Source organism: Ovis aries, chromosome 13 (assembly GCF_016772045.2).
Source record: "Ovis aries strain OAR_USU_Benz2616 breed Rambouillet chromosome 13, ARS-UI_Ramb_v3.0, whole genome shotgun sequence".
Lineage (NCBI taxonomy): Eukaryota > Metazoa > Chordata > Mammalia > Artiodactyla > Bovidae > Ovis > Ovis aries.
In genome coordinates this window covers 19,341,527-19,359,335 of record NC_056066.1, presented here as the reverse complement: position 1 = coordinate 19,359,335, position 17,809 = coordinate 19,341,527, and the positions used below count along the sequence as shown (strand labels likewise).

At 37.3% G+C, this 17,809-nt stretch overlaps 1 protein-coding gene across 23 annotated transcripts in view; it reads left to right on the top strand.

Moving 5' to 3' along the window:
• The window catches only part of CCDC7 (coiled-coil domain containing 7), a 301,615-nt gene that overhangs the window by 259,244 nt on the left and 24,562 nt on the right, over positions 1-17,809 (top strand). For 17 of the 23 annotated variants that reach the window (XM_042230493.2, XM_060397257.1, XM_042230489.2 and 14 more), the window contains 3 exons: positions 1,045-5,473; positions 14,327-14,401; positions 14,915-15,882. The gene's annotated coding sequence lies outside the window, so the exon portion shown is untranslated. Of the gene's footprint in view, positions 1-1,044; positions 14,402-14,914; positions 15,883-17,809 lie in introns of those variants that run through there. The other 6 variants (XM_060397256.1, XM_060397260.1, XM_060397259.1 and 3 more) reach the window with 6 other exon arrangements.

Here is a 17,809-nt window from a genome sequence, read left to right as displayed (position 1 = left end):
GACTGAGTTGCAGATGGAAAGCTATGGGCTGTGTGCCCGCAGTCAACATGCTCAGTTCTGCAAAGCACAAGCGTAATTCCTGTCTTAGGAGGATAAGATTCCCAGACCTTTCAGTTTGGGGATGGGTCAGAGTGGTAGAGCTATGTATGAACGACTCTTGTGTTCATATGGTCCCATAGGTTAAGTCTATCAGTTCAGAGCATGTATTCATCAAGGATCAAGGACAGAAGCTCATTTAAATTGTTCAAGATCGTAGAGCACATTAGAAGCAAAGAGAGGGGAACCCATAAAACGGAACTGTATATAAAGCCCAGGATTTTCATCTCTAGTATATATCCCATTTAGGAAAATGAAATGGCAACCCACTCCAGTATACTTGCCTGAAAAATTCCATGGACAGAGTAGCCTGGTGGGCTACAGTCCATGGGCCCACAGAGAGTCAGACGCAAATGAGTAACTGAGCGCTTATATCCCATTACAAGGTCATAGTCCATAATACCCAGCTTTACAATGGTGTTTAAAAAAATTATTCTGACATTTGTTTAAAATGGTAATGAAAACTATTTGAAACTATTGTGATAGGGGAGGAAGGTTGAACTCAACTCCAAATATAGCAGAAACAGCTGGGATTTATAGCCAGTGAGCAGAGTGAGTGAGTGAATAAGTAGATGTGACATTACTAAGAGGCGGCATCAAGTGTTGGGGATTCCTGCTTAATAAGCCTAGCAGTCTTCTTGCTGAAGGCAGACCAAGGACAGGGCCAAGCATGAAGCCTAGTTGAAAAGAAGGCTTAGAGAAACCCAACTAAATTTTGCTTAAGGAGGAAGTTTTTTGTCAATGTTCAGCTGAAATAAAATTTCCAGCATTGAGACAAAGATCATTGATTTTGAAAACCAAAAGCTCCAGATAATATTTTGAAAAATGCTATGCAACTAGTGTAAAATTTACTCTAATGATGAGAAATATACAAAACTGAAAGAAATGCTTATGTGTATATTAGAGGTTCAATTAAATGAAAAATATAGTAACTTGGTTTATTTTCAGAACTCTTCTTTACCATCTGGAACACATTTGAAACTCTTTTAAGATCATAGCCGCTGTTGCTGATGTTAAGAAAGGATCTGTCGGTCGAAATTCTACCTTGCTTCAATTCGTTCATGTCCCTGCAATGCCTTCTGGTGTGGTGTAAAAGCAATTAAATGAAATCTTTCCTCCACATGCTTTGATAATGTCTTAATTATTTGTGTCAACTATTTGCAAATCTATTCTTTATGATACTATGTAGAAAAAAGTCACCTCCATACCTTTGTTACACTTCCAGTTAGAGGAAATTAATTTAGAAAAAAATCTTGCTGTAGTTTTTTATATTAAACTGAAAATTCATTGAAGAGATCAGAACAAAGTCTTTATATAATATTTATTAAACTTAGACTACAAATCATACTGTTAGCTTTTAACTAAACTAAAAAAGATATTATTTGTAAATTCAAAGAATTTATTCTGTATAGGAATATTATTAGTATCAAGTTTAATTGGTATTAATTTTTAAAGGAACATTGAAAAGAATAAGAGGAAAAAAATGAGTTAGTAATCCAGTATCTTTATTGTTGCCTTGCTTTCTCTTTGGCCCTGAGATGGATGAATTTTCATGGCTGTATTTTCATGGCTGTTTATTACCTAATCAAGTGCCTCTTTTTATGTGAAGGTTTCTTTTATTTATTTTTTGAATATTTTTATCAGCTACTAATATTTCTAAATATTATTACTAAAATTTTGGTTCCTTATCTTTCAATTTCATTTCAAAACAGAAATGAAACAATACTCATATACTTAGATTTTCTTCCAAAATCCAGAATTAGTATACCATTTCAAAACATGCTTATATTGATAGGCTACTGATTTAGTGAAAAAATGTAAATAGGTATTTAAATATTTGCATGTAAGAATTTAATCTTTAACCCATAGGAGCTCAGTATATAGTCATTGTGGACCCAAGATAGAGGCAAAGTATTTTCATTGTCACATTTTTGTGTCTCTCAGTGATACACAGATTTATATATTTTATATACAGATATATATATGTATTAAGTCTTTATTAAACATTTATGTGTATTGACACACATACACTCCATCAACACTAATTTGTTGGTATCAAATATCACTAATTTGATAAATGTGAAACCTGAATGTGAGATGTAGGGGGGGGATAACATTTTATCCTACTTCATCCACCTTCATTTTGTAGAGTATATTTCTCTAAACAACCCTAGATTTTAGAGCATGACTTGTAACAAATCATAAACAACATTTAATTGTTCTCCTTGTAGAATTACTTTCACAACTTAATATTTGAAAGATGATCATTTGGCCTCTACTTATGTATATCCAGTTACGGTGGCCTCACTGTCTTAATTCTAAGAAGTCTTTCAGTGTCAGAAATGGTTATTAACATTGATGGAGAGTGAAAGCCAAATTTCTCAAATTTCTCACTGTTGGAGAAAGAAGCTATAGATAAGCAAGATGGAAAGTCTAGAATAAACCCCAGGGTATTGAGTATGTTAGGAAATCATACTATTTTTGCAACATGTATGTATGTATGTATGTAAAATCACTTTTTCAGTAATCACCCAGAGAGTATTTGTATGAACAGTAAATTCTATATTTAAGAATTTGTACAGAAAAACAGATTATGTTGTTTTCCATTTATTTATTCATTCAATTAAAACTTTAGTATTTATTATGTCCAGGCACAGTGTTGTTAGGTTTAGAAGGGTAAACTAATTGTCATTTCATCAACTCAAAATCTAGTGAGGGAAACAAATGTTAACTGACTATGTGTATAGAAAGGTGAATTACATATAGAATTTATGAATACATAAGTTTGTATAGTATACATATCTATGTATAACACTTTAAAATTTTATTTAAAATATTTCATCATTGTTGATTTACAATGGTTTCTGGTGTATAGCAAAGTGATTCAGTTATATGTAGGTGTGTGTGTATATATGCTTGTCCATACTCTTTTCCATTTTAGTTTAAGATACTGAATATAGTTCCCTGTGCTATACAGTAGAGAATTGTTATTTATCTATTTTATATATAGTAGTTTGTATCTAATCCAAAACTCTTAATTTATCCCTCCCCACAAGCCCATCCCAAGCTTTCCTCTTTGATAACTATAAGCTTGTTCAGACCGATAGACTCCCAGAAGAAAGGGAAAAGGGGATTGAAAATGTGTTTGAAGAAACTATGCCTAAAAACTTCCCAAACCTAAAGAAGGAAACAGATCAGATTATCCATGTATAGGAAGCACAGAGGGTCTCAAATAAGATGAACCCAAACAGGTCTACACTAAGACATATTATAATTAAAATGGCAAAAGTTAAGCAGAAGATACTAAAGACAGCATGAGAAAAACAAAGAGTTAGTTACAAAAGAACCCCCGCAAGTCTATCAACTGATTTCTCTAAAGCAAGAGATTATCTATATGGAATGAAGTAAGTCAAACAGACAAAGATAAATACCATATGATATCAGATATATTTGGAATATTAAAAAATGATACAAATTAAATTATTTACAAAACAGACTCATAGAACACAGACTGTACACTTAAAATAGTTAAAATGATTGATTTTTATGTTGTAAATATTTTACCTGTGAAAAAGGTTTACATTGTTTTCTAATTATAATTTTTCAAGGTAATTTGCTAATTTGTTTAGAAACAAATGAAAATCTAACAAGCATTAAAATATTCTAGAGGAACAAAGACTCTAAACTTGTAGAAGAATTTATAAATTTGTTTTCCAGAGGAAATAGAGAGCAGAGTCACATTCAGGTAAGAATATTACAAAACTTCATTTCTGGCTCACTTAATTTTAGCAACTTATTTTCTTAAATTTTAGTTAAAAATATTTTAAATAGCAGCATAATAAACTGATGTGAATTCAGAGATATCACCAAATTTTCTACCTATCACTAGATTTCATTAATTTTAATATTAAAATTTTACATAAAACAGTAACTTTAAATGGTCAGTGTTGTTCTGTACTCAAATAGAAAGATAAAAATTCAACACTGAGTGACTTTTCCTTGAATGAATTGTGAATGTGTATACTTCTGATCTTGCTTTTTATTGTTTGTGGGTAAACTAAGGGAGATAGAGATGAACTAATCATACTACTAAATTGTGGTGTGTTATCATCACTAGTTTATTCAAGTTCCCTCTCTTATTTCTACATTATTACATTTGTCCCTATCCTTTTGCCACTTCTTTGCTACTCAGCTACAGGCATTCACTCTAATGGATTTAATGTGTCTTTAGATAAATTTGAAGTTTGAAAAAAATGTCATGTCTTTTTTTATGGAAGTAGTTTAAGTTTGCATAAATAATGTGCTACTGTAGATCTCTTGCTTTTTTCTTTTCAACAGCGTTAGTTTTTTAAGCACTAGTCTGTAGTTGGAAGTATGTCTGAGCCACTGTTTCTCACTGATGCATCTCATTCTCATGCTCTAATCATCCAGTTCCCTTGCACAATAGGATCCAATTATTTGTAACCACATGCCTTTTCCATGTCTGCAGGGTGAATACCCACAAGAGTGAGATTTCCAGGCTAGGGTATAATTTGTTTTCCTGAAATACTACTCAACTGTCCCAAAGCAGCGGTACTAGTTTGCACTTTCAGTGGCAGTACATGAAGGGGCCCATCAGTCAACCACTCACTAATGCTTGATGTTACCAGGCTTCCTAATCTGTCCAAATCAGTTGAGCATAAAGTGGCATTTCATTATTCCAAATTGTATTTTTCTAATTGTCATCATCTTTAAATAATTTCCTTTCATATATATTTTTATCCATGTACCATTTTAGTAATTTAGGCATTCCATTCTAAGGAGAGGTTTGATATATTATCTATTTGTGTTGATGTGCCAGAGGTTCCTTACATAGTCTAGATGTTTATCTTACTGATTTTAAATGTTGCCAATATTTTCAGCCACCTATGCCATTAACTAGATCCATATCATCCAGTTGATCGGAAATCTTTGTTTTTGATACAGTGAAATATATTAATTATTCTGTTATGATTTAGGTTTAGGGGCCTTAGAAAATGTATGAAAGTATCTTTTAAATTGATTTCTATTAATTTTATACTTTTGTTTTTCATGTTTTGAACTTTACTCCATGAGAAGTCATTTTGGTATGTGACGTACTATAGGGAACCCATATTGTTTTTCTCCATATTATGAGTCTTTTTTTTTCCAGTTCCATCTACTAAAAGAACCATCATTTTCCTGACTGGTTTATAAAGCCACATTTGCTAAAGCCACATCTGTGGTGTGCTAAATTCTCACAGAAGTGGGTGTGTTTGGCTAGTGAAGACCTTCTCTGCTTGGATATCGAGATGATGGGATTTGCTCTGGTACTATAGTTGCATGTGACTGGAGCCAGATCATATGGCTGCTGCTGCAGGTATGGGCAGGCATTGACTCCCAGCAGATTCCTGGGCTGGCAGGATCGGACCTGCTCTTCAGGTGAAAGGGACTGGAGCCAAATAACAGGCTGACACAGTGTCCATAGCCAGACCAAGGTTGGAGGGCCTGCTACCCACAGCAGATAGGTGTGACTCCTCCTAGACCCTTGGTGGATGTACTGTTTGCAGAACAAGTCCAGGTCTGTAGCAAGGACCACAGTTGGCAAGCTTGCCACCTGAGTGCACAAAACAAAATTGCCTTTCTTGGTCTTGAGCTCCCCTAAGGTTCACAAGTTCCTCCCCGGATCCCACAAAGGCACTATTGTCCATGGATAACTGCCAAATTACTGTTGCTATGTGGTGTTAAAAGTGGATGTTCTCCTAGTCAGCCATCTGGCTAATGTCACTCTCAAAATGCTTTTTAAAATCATGTATTTAAAAAAATCCATATACTGAGATTAATTTTTATTGAAGTATGGTTGATTTACAATATTGTGTTAGTTTCAGGTAAACATCAAAGTGATTCAGTCATATACACACACAGCCCTTTTCAAATTAGTTTTCCTCCTTTCTGGATATATGCCTAGGAGTGGGATTGCTGGGTCATATAGTAGTTCTATATTTAGTTTTTAAAGGAACCTCCATACTGTTTTCAAAAGTGACTGCACTAATTTACATTCCCAACAGTGTAGGAGGGATCCCTTTTCTCCACATCCTCTCCAGTATTTATTGTTTGTGGGGTTTTTGATAATGGTCATTCTCACTGGCATAATGTGTGATATCTCTTTGTAGTTTTGATCTGCATATCTGTAATAATTAGCGATGTTGAACATCTTTTCATGTGCCTATTGGCCATCTGTTATGTCTTCTTTGGAGAAATGTCTATTAGATCTTCTGCCCATTTTCTGATTGTGTTGCTTGGGTTTTTGTTTTGTTTTGTTTTGTTTTGTTTTTAGTATTAAGATGTATGAGCTGTTTGTATATTTTGAAAATTAAGCCTTTTTTGGTCACATTGTTTGCAAATATTTTGTCCTAGTCTGTAAGGTTCTTGTTTTGAGTTTTCTCCAGTAATGGATAAAAGTGTTATATTAAATTACTAGACCATCCCAGTATCTTGCATTCCATCTTTTCTTCTGTGTCAACTTTTGCCTATTCTTTCAAATGTGTGTCTTTTAAATGACCTGTTTTGATGCCACTTTTTTTCCCTCCAGTTATCATTTTTGTAACAGCTATTACATTATGGTTTCAGTTCAGTTCAGTCGCTCAGTCATGTCCTACTCTTTGTCACCCCATGGACTGCAGCACACGAGGGCTCCCTATCCATCACCAACTCCAGGAGTTTACTCAAACTCATGTCCGTTGAGTTGGTGATGCCATCCAACCAACTTATCCTCTGTCGTCCCCTTCTCCTCCTGCCTTCAATCTTTTCTAGCATCAAGGTCTTTTCAAATGAGTCATTATGGCTTATTTCTCTTTTATTTCTTATATATTATGCTGCAGTTTCTATTTATTACAATTCTATTTATAGTTTCATGGGTTTCCCTGGTGGCTCAGCTGGTGAAAAATCCGCCAGCCATGTGGGAGACCTGGGTTTGATCCCTGGGTTGAGAAGATCCCCTGGAGAAGGGAAAGGCTACCTACTCCAGTATTCTGACCTGGAGAATTCCATGGCGTTGCAAAGAGTCGGACACAACTGAGCGACTTTCACTTTCAGAGTCAATCCATTTCTGCCTTACCCATGACTCTGCTAATGAACAGTTTTTAATCTGGTTTCCTGATTGGCCTGAATGACTCTGAGATGCACTGTAGTCTGATACTCTCTTAAGTAATCTTCCTTCTTTGTTTTCTTGCTTGTGTGTTAAACCTCCATCACAATTTCAAGGCTCTCTTGGTCAACATCTGCTCCATCTCTAGTACAGTTCAAAGTCTGTCAAATCCAGTACAGTTCTAAATCTGTCTTGAGGTCTGCTTCACAGCAGACATTTTTTGTTGTTTCTCTCAGAGGAAATACTTTCAATATTTTGTTAACAAGTATGTTTTCTGAGTTACTGATCTTTTAAAACTTAATTTATTTGGAGGCTAATTGCTTTACAGTATTGTGGTGGTTTTTGCCATACATTGACATGAATCAGCCATGGGTACACATGTGTCTCCCATCTTGAACCCCTCTCCCAGCTCCCTTCCCATCCCATCCCTGAGTGAGTGCTTTGAACTTGGACTGATCATTTATTTCACATATGGTAATATAAATGTTTCAATGCTATTCTCTCAAATCATCCCACCCTCACCTTCTCCCACAGAATCCAAAAGTCTGTTCCTTATATCTGTGTCTCTTTTGCTGTCTTGCATATAAGGTCATTGTTACAATCTTTCTAAATTCCATATATATGAATTAATATACTGTATTGGTATTTTTCTTTCTGACTTATTTCACTCTGTATAATAGGCTCCAGTTTCATCCACCTCAGTAGAACTGATTCAAATGTGTTCTTTTTAATAGCTGAGTAATATTCCATTGTGTATATGTACCACAACTTTCTTATCCCTTTGTCTGCTGATGGATATAGATATCCAAGGTTGCTTCCTTGTTCTAGCTATTGTAAACAGTGCTGTGATGAACATTGGGGTACATATGTCTCTTTCAATTCTGGTTTCCTCAGTGTATATGCAAGGCAGTGGGAGGTATATGCTGGGTCATATGGCAGTTCTATTTCTAGTTTTTAAAGGAATCTCCACACAGTTCTCCATAGTGGCTGTACTAGTTTGTATTCCCACCAACAGCATAAGAGAGTTTCCGTTTCTCCACATCCTCTCCAGCATTTATTGTTTGTACACTTTTTGATAGCAGCCATTCTGACTGGCGTAAAATGGTACCTCATTGTGGTTTTGATTTGCATTTCTCTGATAATGAGTGATGTTGAGCATCTTCGCATGCATTTGTTAGCCATCTGTATGTCTTCTTTGGAGAAATGTCTCTTTAGTTCTTTACCCCATTTTTTGGTTGGGTCATTTATTTCTCTGGTATTGAGCTGCATGAGCTGCTTGTATATTTTGGAGATTAATTCTTTGTCAGTTGCTTCATTTGCTATTATTTTCTCCCATTCTGAAGGCTCCCTTTTCAACTTGCTTATAGTTTCCTTCGTTATGCAAAAGCTTTTAAGTTTAATTAGGTCCCATTTGTTTATTTTTGCTTTTATTTCCAATATACTGGGAGGTGGGTCATAGAGGATCCTGCTGTGATTTATGTCGGAGGATGTTTTGCCTATGTTTTCCTCTAGGAGTTTATACTTTCTGGTCTTGCATTTAGATCTTTAATCCATTTTGAGTTTATTTTTGTGTATGCTGTTAGAAAGTGTTCTAGTTTCATTCTTTCACCTGTGGTTGACTGATTTTCCCAGCACCACTTGTTAAAGAGATTGTCTTTTCTTCATTGTATATTTTTGCCTCTTTTGTCAAAGATAAGGTGTCCATAGGTGCATGGATTTATCTCTGGGCTTTCTATTTTGTTTCATTGATCTTTATTTCTCTCTTTGTGCCAGTACTGTACTGTCTTGATGACTGTAGCTCTGTAGTATGGTCTGAAGTCAGGCAGGTTGATTCCTCCAGTTCCATTCCTCCTTCTCAAGATTGCTTTGGCTGTTCAAGGTTTTTTGTGTTTCCATACAAATTGTGAAATTATTTGTTCTAGTTCTGTGAAAAATACCATTGGTAGCTTGATAGGGATTACACTGAATCTGTAGATTGCTTTGGGTAGTGTACTCATTTTCACTATATTGATTCTTCCAATCCATGAACATGGTATAATTTTCCAACTATTTGTGTTCACTTTGATTTCTTTCATCAGTGTTTTATAGTTTTCTATACATAGGTCTTTTGTTTCTTAAGTACATGTATTCCTAAGTATTTTATTCTTTTCACTGCAATGATGAATGGGATTGTTTCCTTAATTTCTCTTTCTGTTTTCTCATTATTAGTGTATAGGAATGCAGGGGATTTCTGTGTGGTGATTTTATATCCTGCAACTTTACTATATTCATTGATTAGCTCTAGTAATTTTCTGGTGGTGTCTTCAGGGTTTTCTATGTAGAGGACCATGTCATCTGCAAAGGGTGAGAGTTTTACTTCTTTTCCAATCTGGACTCTGCTGGGAGCCAGCGAGAGGAATTCCACCCGTGACAAGGTCATGAGGCAGAGCTCTGATGGCAAGGCTAATCAGACCTCAGGTTTTCCCCCTGGTATTTCTGGAGCATGTACCCCCCAAAATAAGAATCTGCCTGCTTTTCCACTCTTCTGATATTCTCTGGAAGGTCAAATCAGGGCTTTAGTCTTCTGCATTTGAAAGGGATGTTTCAGTTAAACCCCTCTGATAGCTCTCTAGCTTGCCTAACAGGTTCCCCCGGACCTCTTACAGCTTATGAATTGCTTACAGCCCCCCCAACCGCGAGAGGCGCAAAGCTTAAAAGCATCTTAAAGATACAGAGCCTTTTCTAAAGAGTTAAAAATCATATTGGTGATGGGTTTTCACTGTTGACTCAATGATTGCTGCCAGGCCTCCATATTCTTTATCTTTTAGGCACCTGGGAGGATGTTAATCAATGTAAATGGAATATAGAAAAAGATATATAATAGTTTTGATGTTAGCAACACTAGACTTTTGAGTTAATTACTTTTCTCTTTGTTATATATCACTGCACTCCTCTTGTGTCCTTGCTATGTAAGAATGTAACTTTATTTAGTGCTTTCTGAGAGTGGCACCAGACTTTGGGAAGATCAACACAAATAAGTCTTTTGGTTGACAAACCCTTATCAGAAAAAAGGCTGTAAAATGTTAATTGGCCCTTTTGGCCAGAACATGATGTAAATCACCTAAGACTTGTATGCAGAGAGAAAAGCCTGGTTTTGATAAGAGTCTAGGCTGCTAATGCTGCATAACTTTGTATTACCCATTGATCTCTATGTATAATCAAAAGTATAAGAGGCCTTTCTAGACAATAGAGGCCGGGCCAGTCATTGGAAGGACTGGTTTCCCCGTGTCTCCTCTTTACTCTAATTTCAGGCTGAATTCCCATCTGGGGTGTGGAGGCTCGCCATGTCTACTTACTTGTCCTGGCTTCTAAGATCCATAAGAGAGAGAGCCCAAGGCGGGGCACTCTCCGATATTCAAATGGACGCCGGTGGCCTAACGTAGATTGTGCAAGCTCCTTGTCTGGAACTTTATTGGCTTTCCACGTAAACCAAGTTATTCAGCCTCTTTTCTCCACTTAATTTTCCTACTATACTATTTCTTCCTAATCTAATCTTATATTAATAAATAGGTTTTTTCCTTGCCTACTCTGTCTCCCCTTCGAATCACCCTGAATCCACCGGGGCTGGACCCCAGCGGGACTCCTTTTCTTTTTCTTATCTGATTGCTGTGGCCAACGCTTCCAAAACTGTGTTGAATAGGAGTGGTGAGAGTGGGCACCTTTGTCATGTTCCTGACTTTAGAAGAAATGGTTTCAATTTTTTGCCATTGAGGATAATGTCTGCTGTGGGTTTATCATATATGGCTTTTATTATGTTGAGGTATGTTGCTTCTGTGCCTGCTTTCTGGAGAGTTTTTATCATAAATTGGTGTTGAATTTTTGTCACAGGCTTTCTCTGCATCTATTGAGATGATCATATGGTTTTTATCTTTCAGTTTGTTAATATGGTATATCACATTGATTGATTTTCAAATATTAAAGAATCCTTGCATCCCTGGGATAAAGCCCACTTGGTTATGACATATGATCTTTTTAATATGTTGTTGGATTCTGTTTGCTAGAATTTTGTTGAGGATTTTTGCATCTATGTTCATCAATGATATTGGCCTGTAGTTTTCTTTGTTTGTGGCTTCTTTGTCAGGTTTTGGTATTGGGGTGATGGTGGCCTCATAGAATGAGTTTGGGAGTTTACCTTCCTCTGCAATTTTCTGGAAGAGTTTGAGTAGGATAGGTGTTAGCTCTTCTCTAAATGTTTGGTAGAATTTACCCGTGAAGCCATCTGGTCCTGGGCTTTTGTTTGTTGAAAGATTTTTTTATTACAGTTTCGATTTATGTGCTTGTGATGGGTCTGTTAAGATTTTCTATTTCTTCCTGGTACTTTTTTAAGAATTTGTCCATTTCTTCCAAGTTGTCCATTTCATTGGCATATAGTTGCTGATAGTAGTCTCCTATGATCCTTTGTATTTCTGTGTTGTCTGTTGTGATCTCTCCATTTTCATTTCTAATTTTGTAGATTTGATTCTTCTCCTTTTTTTTTCTTGATGAGTATGGCTAGTGGTTTGTCTATTTCATTTATCTTCTCAAAAAACCAGCTTGTAGTTTTGCTGATTTTTGCTGTAGTCTCCTTTGTTTCTTTTTCATTTATTTCTGCTCTAATTCTTATGATTCCTTTCCTTCTACTAGCTCTGGGGTTCTTCATTTCCTCTTTTTCTAGTTGCTTTAGGTATAAAGTTAGGTTATATGTTTGATTTTTCTCTTGTTTCTTGACATAAGTGTGTATTACTATGAACCTTCCCCTTAGCACTGTTTTTACTGAATCCCATAGATTTTGGGTTGTTGTGTTTTTATTTTCATTTGTTTCTATACATATTTTGATTTCCATTTTTATTTCTTCTGTGATTTGTTGATGATTCAGAAGCGTGTTATTTAGCCTCCATATGCTTGTATTTTTAATACTTTTTTCCCCTGTAGTTGACATCTAATCTTATTGCATTGTCATCAGAAAAGATGCTTGAAATGATTTCAATTTTTTTTTAATTTACCAAGGCTAGATTTATGGCCCAGGATGTGATCTATCCTGGAGAATGTTCCATGTGCACTTGAGAAAAAGGTGAAATTCAGTGTTTTGGGGTGAAATGTGCTATAGATATCAATTAGGTCTAACTGGTCCACTGTATCATTTAAAGTTTATGTTTCCTTGCTAATTTTCTGTTTGGTTGATCTATTCACAGTTGTGAGCAGGATATTAAAATCTCCCGCTATTCTTGTGTTACTGTTAATTTCTCCTTTCATACTTGTTATCATTGCCTTATGTATTGAGGTGCTCCTATGTTGGGTGCATATATATTTATAATTGTTACATCTTCTTCAGAATCCACCTGCAATGCAAGAGACCCCATTTAGATTCCTGGGTTGGGAAGATCCACCGAAGAAGGGATAGGCTACCCACTCCAGTATTTTTGGACTCCCCTTGTGGCTCAGCTGGTAAAGAATCCACCTGCAATGCGGGAGACCTGGGTTGATCCCTGGGTTCGGAAGAATCCCTGGAGAAGGGAAAGGCTACCCACTCCAGTCAGTATACAGTCCATGGGGTCACAAAGAGTCAGACATGACTGAGTGACTTTCACTCACTTCTTGGATTAATCCTTTGATCATTATGTAGTGTCCTTCTTTCTCTCTTTTTACAATTTTTATTTCAAAGTCTATTTTATCTGATATGAGTATTGCTACTCCTGATTTCTTATGATCTCTATTTGCATGAAATATTTCTTCCAGCCCTTCACTTTCAGTCTATTATGTGTCCCTTGGTTTAAGGTGGGTCTCTTGTAGACAGCATATATAGGGGTCTTGTTTTTGTATCTATTCAGCCAGTCTGTCTTTTGGTTGGAGCATTCAACCCATTTACATTTAAGGTAATTATTGATAAATATGATCCCATTACCATTTACTTTGTTGTTTTAGGTTGGAGTTTGTAAACCTTTTCTATGTTTCCTGTCTAGAGAAGATCCTTTAGCATTTGTTGGAGAGCTGGTTTGGTGGTGCTTAATTCTCTCAGCTTTTGCTTGTCTGTAAAGCTTTTGTTTTCTCCTTCATATTTGAATGAGATCCTTGCTGGGTACTATAATCTGGGTTGTAGGTTTTTCTCTTTCATCACTTTAATATGTCCTCCCATTCCCTTCTGGCCTGAAGAGTTTCTATTGAAAGATAAGCTGTTATCCTTATGGAGATCCCCTTGTGTGTTGTTGCTTTTCCATTGCTGCTTTTAGTATTTGCTCTTTGTATTTCATTAGTTTGATTAATATGTGTCTTGGGGTGTTTTGCCTTGGGTTTATCCTGTTTGGGACTCTGGGTTTCTTGGACTTGGGTAGCTATTTCCTTCCCCAATAGCTTTCAACTATTATCTCCTCAAGTATTTTCTCACGCCCTTTTTTGTCTTCTTCTGGGACTCCTATGATTCTAATGTTGGGGTGTCTAACATTGTCCCAGAGGTCTCTGAGGTTGTCCTCACTAATTCTTTTTTCTTCTCTGCTTCATTTATTTCCACTATTCTATCTTCTACCTCACTTATCCTATCTTCTGCCTCAGTTATTCTACTGTTTGCCCCCTCCAGAATGCTTTTGATCTCATTTATTGCATTATTCATTATTGACTGACTCTTCTTTGTTTCTTCTAGGTCCTTGTTAAACATTTCTTGCATCTTCTCAGTCCTTGTCTGTAGTCTATTTATCTGTAATTCCATTTTGTTTTCAAGATTTTGGATTATCTCTACTATCATTATTCTGAATTATTTTTCAGATAGACTCCATATCTCCTCTTTTGATTGGTTTGGTGGGCATTTATCATGTTCCTTTACCTACTGAATATTTCTCTGCCTTTTCATTTTGTTTTTATTGCTGTGTTTGTGGTGCCCTTTCTGTAGGCTGGAAGTTCGTGGTTCCTCTTTATTGTGGCACCTGTGTAAAACTGAAGGCCCATAAGTTACACATATGATTAAATTTACTAGATAATGCCAAACTTTTTTTTAACATTTCCACAAGCCACAAATGAAAATTGTGCTTGCTGGACATTCTTGCGTATACTTGATATTACCGTATTTTTCCATTTCAGCCACTCTAGTGTGTTTGAAGTGGCATGGGGCTGCAGTCATGCTGTTAATATGCCTGGCCCTGTTGCACAGTTATGGTGAGCATCTTTTTCTGTGTTTACTGGTCATACAGATCTCTTCAGTGATGTGTGTGTTCAAGCCTTTGCCACTTTCTCAAAGTGGGTTATTCTTTTACTTAATGATTATAGGAATTATTAACACGTTCTGAATATAAATTCATTACATGTATGTATATCCAATTTTGATTTTCCAGTATCTTGTTTAATTTCTCACTCTCTTAATAATTCAGTAACTAGAAGTTCGTAATTTTAGTGAAGAGCAATCTATAATTTATTTAGCTTTGTTTCCAGTATTAGAAATTTCTGCCTACCTAAAGAAGAGATATTTCTCTAGTAGTAGTAGTAGTATTTCACATTTTGATTTTTGATTCTTCAGCTTCACAGAGTTAGTCTATATTTTTTAAAGAGCCTCTTTCTTAGTGGATGTTATTTGAGCATTAAATGTAATGTATATGCTGTGGGACCTGTGAGTTTGCCCATCTGATTTCTTCTAAATTTCTTTTTCCCCACTCTACTTTTCTCTCTTTATAGGCTTCTCACCAACCAGCCGAGTCATTCACCATTAGCAGTGAGCAAGGGTATAATCTCCCCTCAGGACCCTTCTCTCGACACAGAGTGGGTAAGCTCTGGCCATCGCAGGATTTCTCTTTGGAGGATTACTTGTCTTTCAGCATCACCCACGTATGAACTTAGAATACAACAACCCATTTTAACTTGTTTCCATATTATTGGTACAGGGTGATCCCTCTGTGAATGCTACCTGGTTTTTTTTAACTCATCCATCAGCTAGACACAGACTTCCCCAACCTCCTGACTGTGGGTGTGGCTGATGGTGGATAACATGGGGGTCTGAGTCACCCACTCATCCGGATAACTTGAGCCCTCTGGCCTTACTTGTGCCCCGTCTTGGATACAGCATCTACCCCGGAACAGACTGCTATTGGATCCATTGTCATTTTAATGTGAAGCATCTGACAAAACTCAGGTGATAATGGGCAGTTGAGTCGCTCAGTCGTGTCCGACTTTGCGACCACATCAAGCCTCCCTGTCCATCACCAACTGCCAGAGTTCACCCAAACCCATGTCCATCGAGTCGGTGATGCCATCCAGCCATCTCATCCTCTTGTCGTCCACTTCTCCTCCTGCCCCCAATCCCTCCCAGCATCAGGGTCTTTTCCAATGAGTCAACTCTTCGCATGAGGTGGCCAAAGTACTGGAGCTTCAGCTTTAGCATCAGTCTGTGATGTCCCAGTCAGTAGTAGGTTTTTGTTTTGTTTTTTTTTTTTCATGTCAGTCTGGCCCCCAGGGTATAGATTTTTATTCTCCTACTTGAGCTTGCCATAAACTCCACATTCATCTTTCCAGTCACTTGGTATATTAGAGCCTGTTAGTTCATAGGATTCAATCATCTTGTCTGTTTACCCCTAGACTGCACTTGCTGCAGAGCTCTTTCCCGAGTCCCATTCAAACCCAGCAGTATCACCTGATATATGGGTCAGGTAAGTACTTTCAAGTTTCAAATACACATCCTCCAGAACCCAGATAGGATTACCAAGCACTTTTAAAAATCCTCATCACTGAGATCTGTGACATGTAATTATCTTTCATTTTTGAGGGGATATCTTAGCATGCTCCTAAGAGCCTTACTGATATGGTATGCCATTGAATATTTGTCTCCTACCCCTTGGAATACATATGGCTATAAAGGCATCCAAAATACTGTGACCTCTTAGCCATCTGGAATAACGAACCTAGTTCTGAAGACATAGCTGATGTGCTGTTTATCAGATGTCTGACTGGGTCACATCTCTTCAGACATATGAGAGGCTGAGAGAGTAAACAGTGCCAGATAGACATATATACTGTTGTCCATCCCAAGTGGATGCAAATTCATGATCTTTTCTGGTAAAAATGAAAAAGAACACATATAGTGGCTCAATGGACACATGCCATATACCACAGGCCATGAAAATCTGCTCCAGCACTTACACCTCCTCTCTCCTGGCATCTATCCATGTGCCTACTAGTTGAGTCCAGAGCGGGCAGATTAGCAAATTAAACATATGATGGAGTCCACCATGCCTGCATCCTTTGAGTCATTAGTTTCTGCATTTATTTCTGCTGTTCTCATAGATGTTTTTCAAATTTACTGGCTTAGATGGTCTGAAGTAGGTTCAGAGGCCTCTATTTGGCCTTCCTCACTATATTTTTGTTCTGTTTGTGACAAACCTAGACAGTGTATTAAGAAGCAAAGACATCACTTTGCTGACAAAGGGCTGTATAGTCAACGCTATGATCTTTCCAGTAGTCATGTACAGATGTGAGAGCTGGACCATAGAGAAGCCAGAGTGCTGAAAAACTGATGCTTTGGGGACTGGAGAAGACTCTTGAGAGCCCCTTGGACAGCAGGGAGATCAAAACAGCCCATCCTAAGAAATCCACCCCGAATACTCATGCTGAAGCTCCAATAATTTGGCCACCTTATGTGAACAGCCAACACATTAGAAAAGACCCTGATGCTGGGAAAGACTGAGGGCAAGAGACGCAAGTGACAGAGAATGACAGGGGTTGGATGGCATCACCAATATGAACATGAACTTTAGCAAACTCTGGGAGACAGTGAGGGACAGGGAGGCCTGGCATGGGGCAGTCCATGGGGTCACAAAGAGTCTGACATGACTGAACAGCAGTTGCTGTAACAAATTACCACAAAGTTATCAGCTTAACACAAATTTATTAGCCTACAGTGTGGCAAACTAAAAGTACAACACAGGCTGCACTAGACTAAAAATCAGGTGTCAGTGGTCCTGTGTTCCCTCCTGCAGTCTCTACCAGAGAATCCTTTCCTTTGCCTTTCTGGGCTTCCATGTGCTGGCCACACTCCCTCCACTTGAGGCCCCCTTTCCTCCATCTTCAAAGCATCCTTCTGATCTGTCTGTAGACACATTTTCCCCTGGCTCTCTTCTCCTGTTGAGAGCCTCTTGCTTGTAGTCTTCTCACATGGTCTTTCCTTAGCGTATGTGCACAAAGAGCAAGAGAGTTCTGCTCTCTTCTCCTCTTGTAATGAGGACACTAATCTTATCAGGGCCCTACCTGTATGACATCATTTAACCTTATTTCCATAAATGTCCAATTTCCAAATACAGTCACAGTTTAGAAGACACATTCAGCCCATATAGGATGAATTTGGTTAATAAAAACATGTCAATACTGGTTCATTAATTAGGATAAATGTACCTTACAAGATGATGGTATTACAGAAGTATATTTATCATGCCTTTTTATTTTCTGTATTTTTGATGCATTGACGTCTGGGGCCTTCCCAGGGCTGAACAGTTCCTGAAGGTGATAAACGACTCACCTGAGAGCACTGTTCCAATACAAAGTAGCCAATACAGAGCCCACACCCAATAAATCTCCTGTATC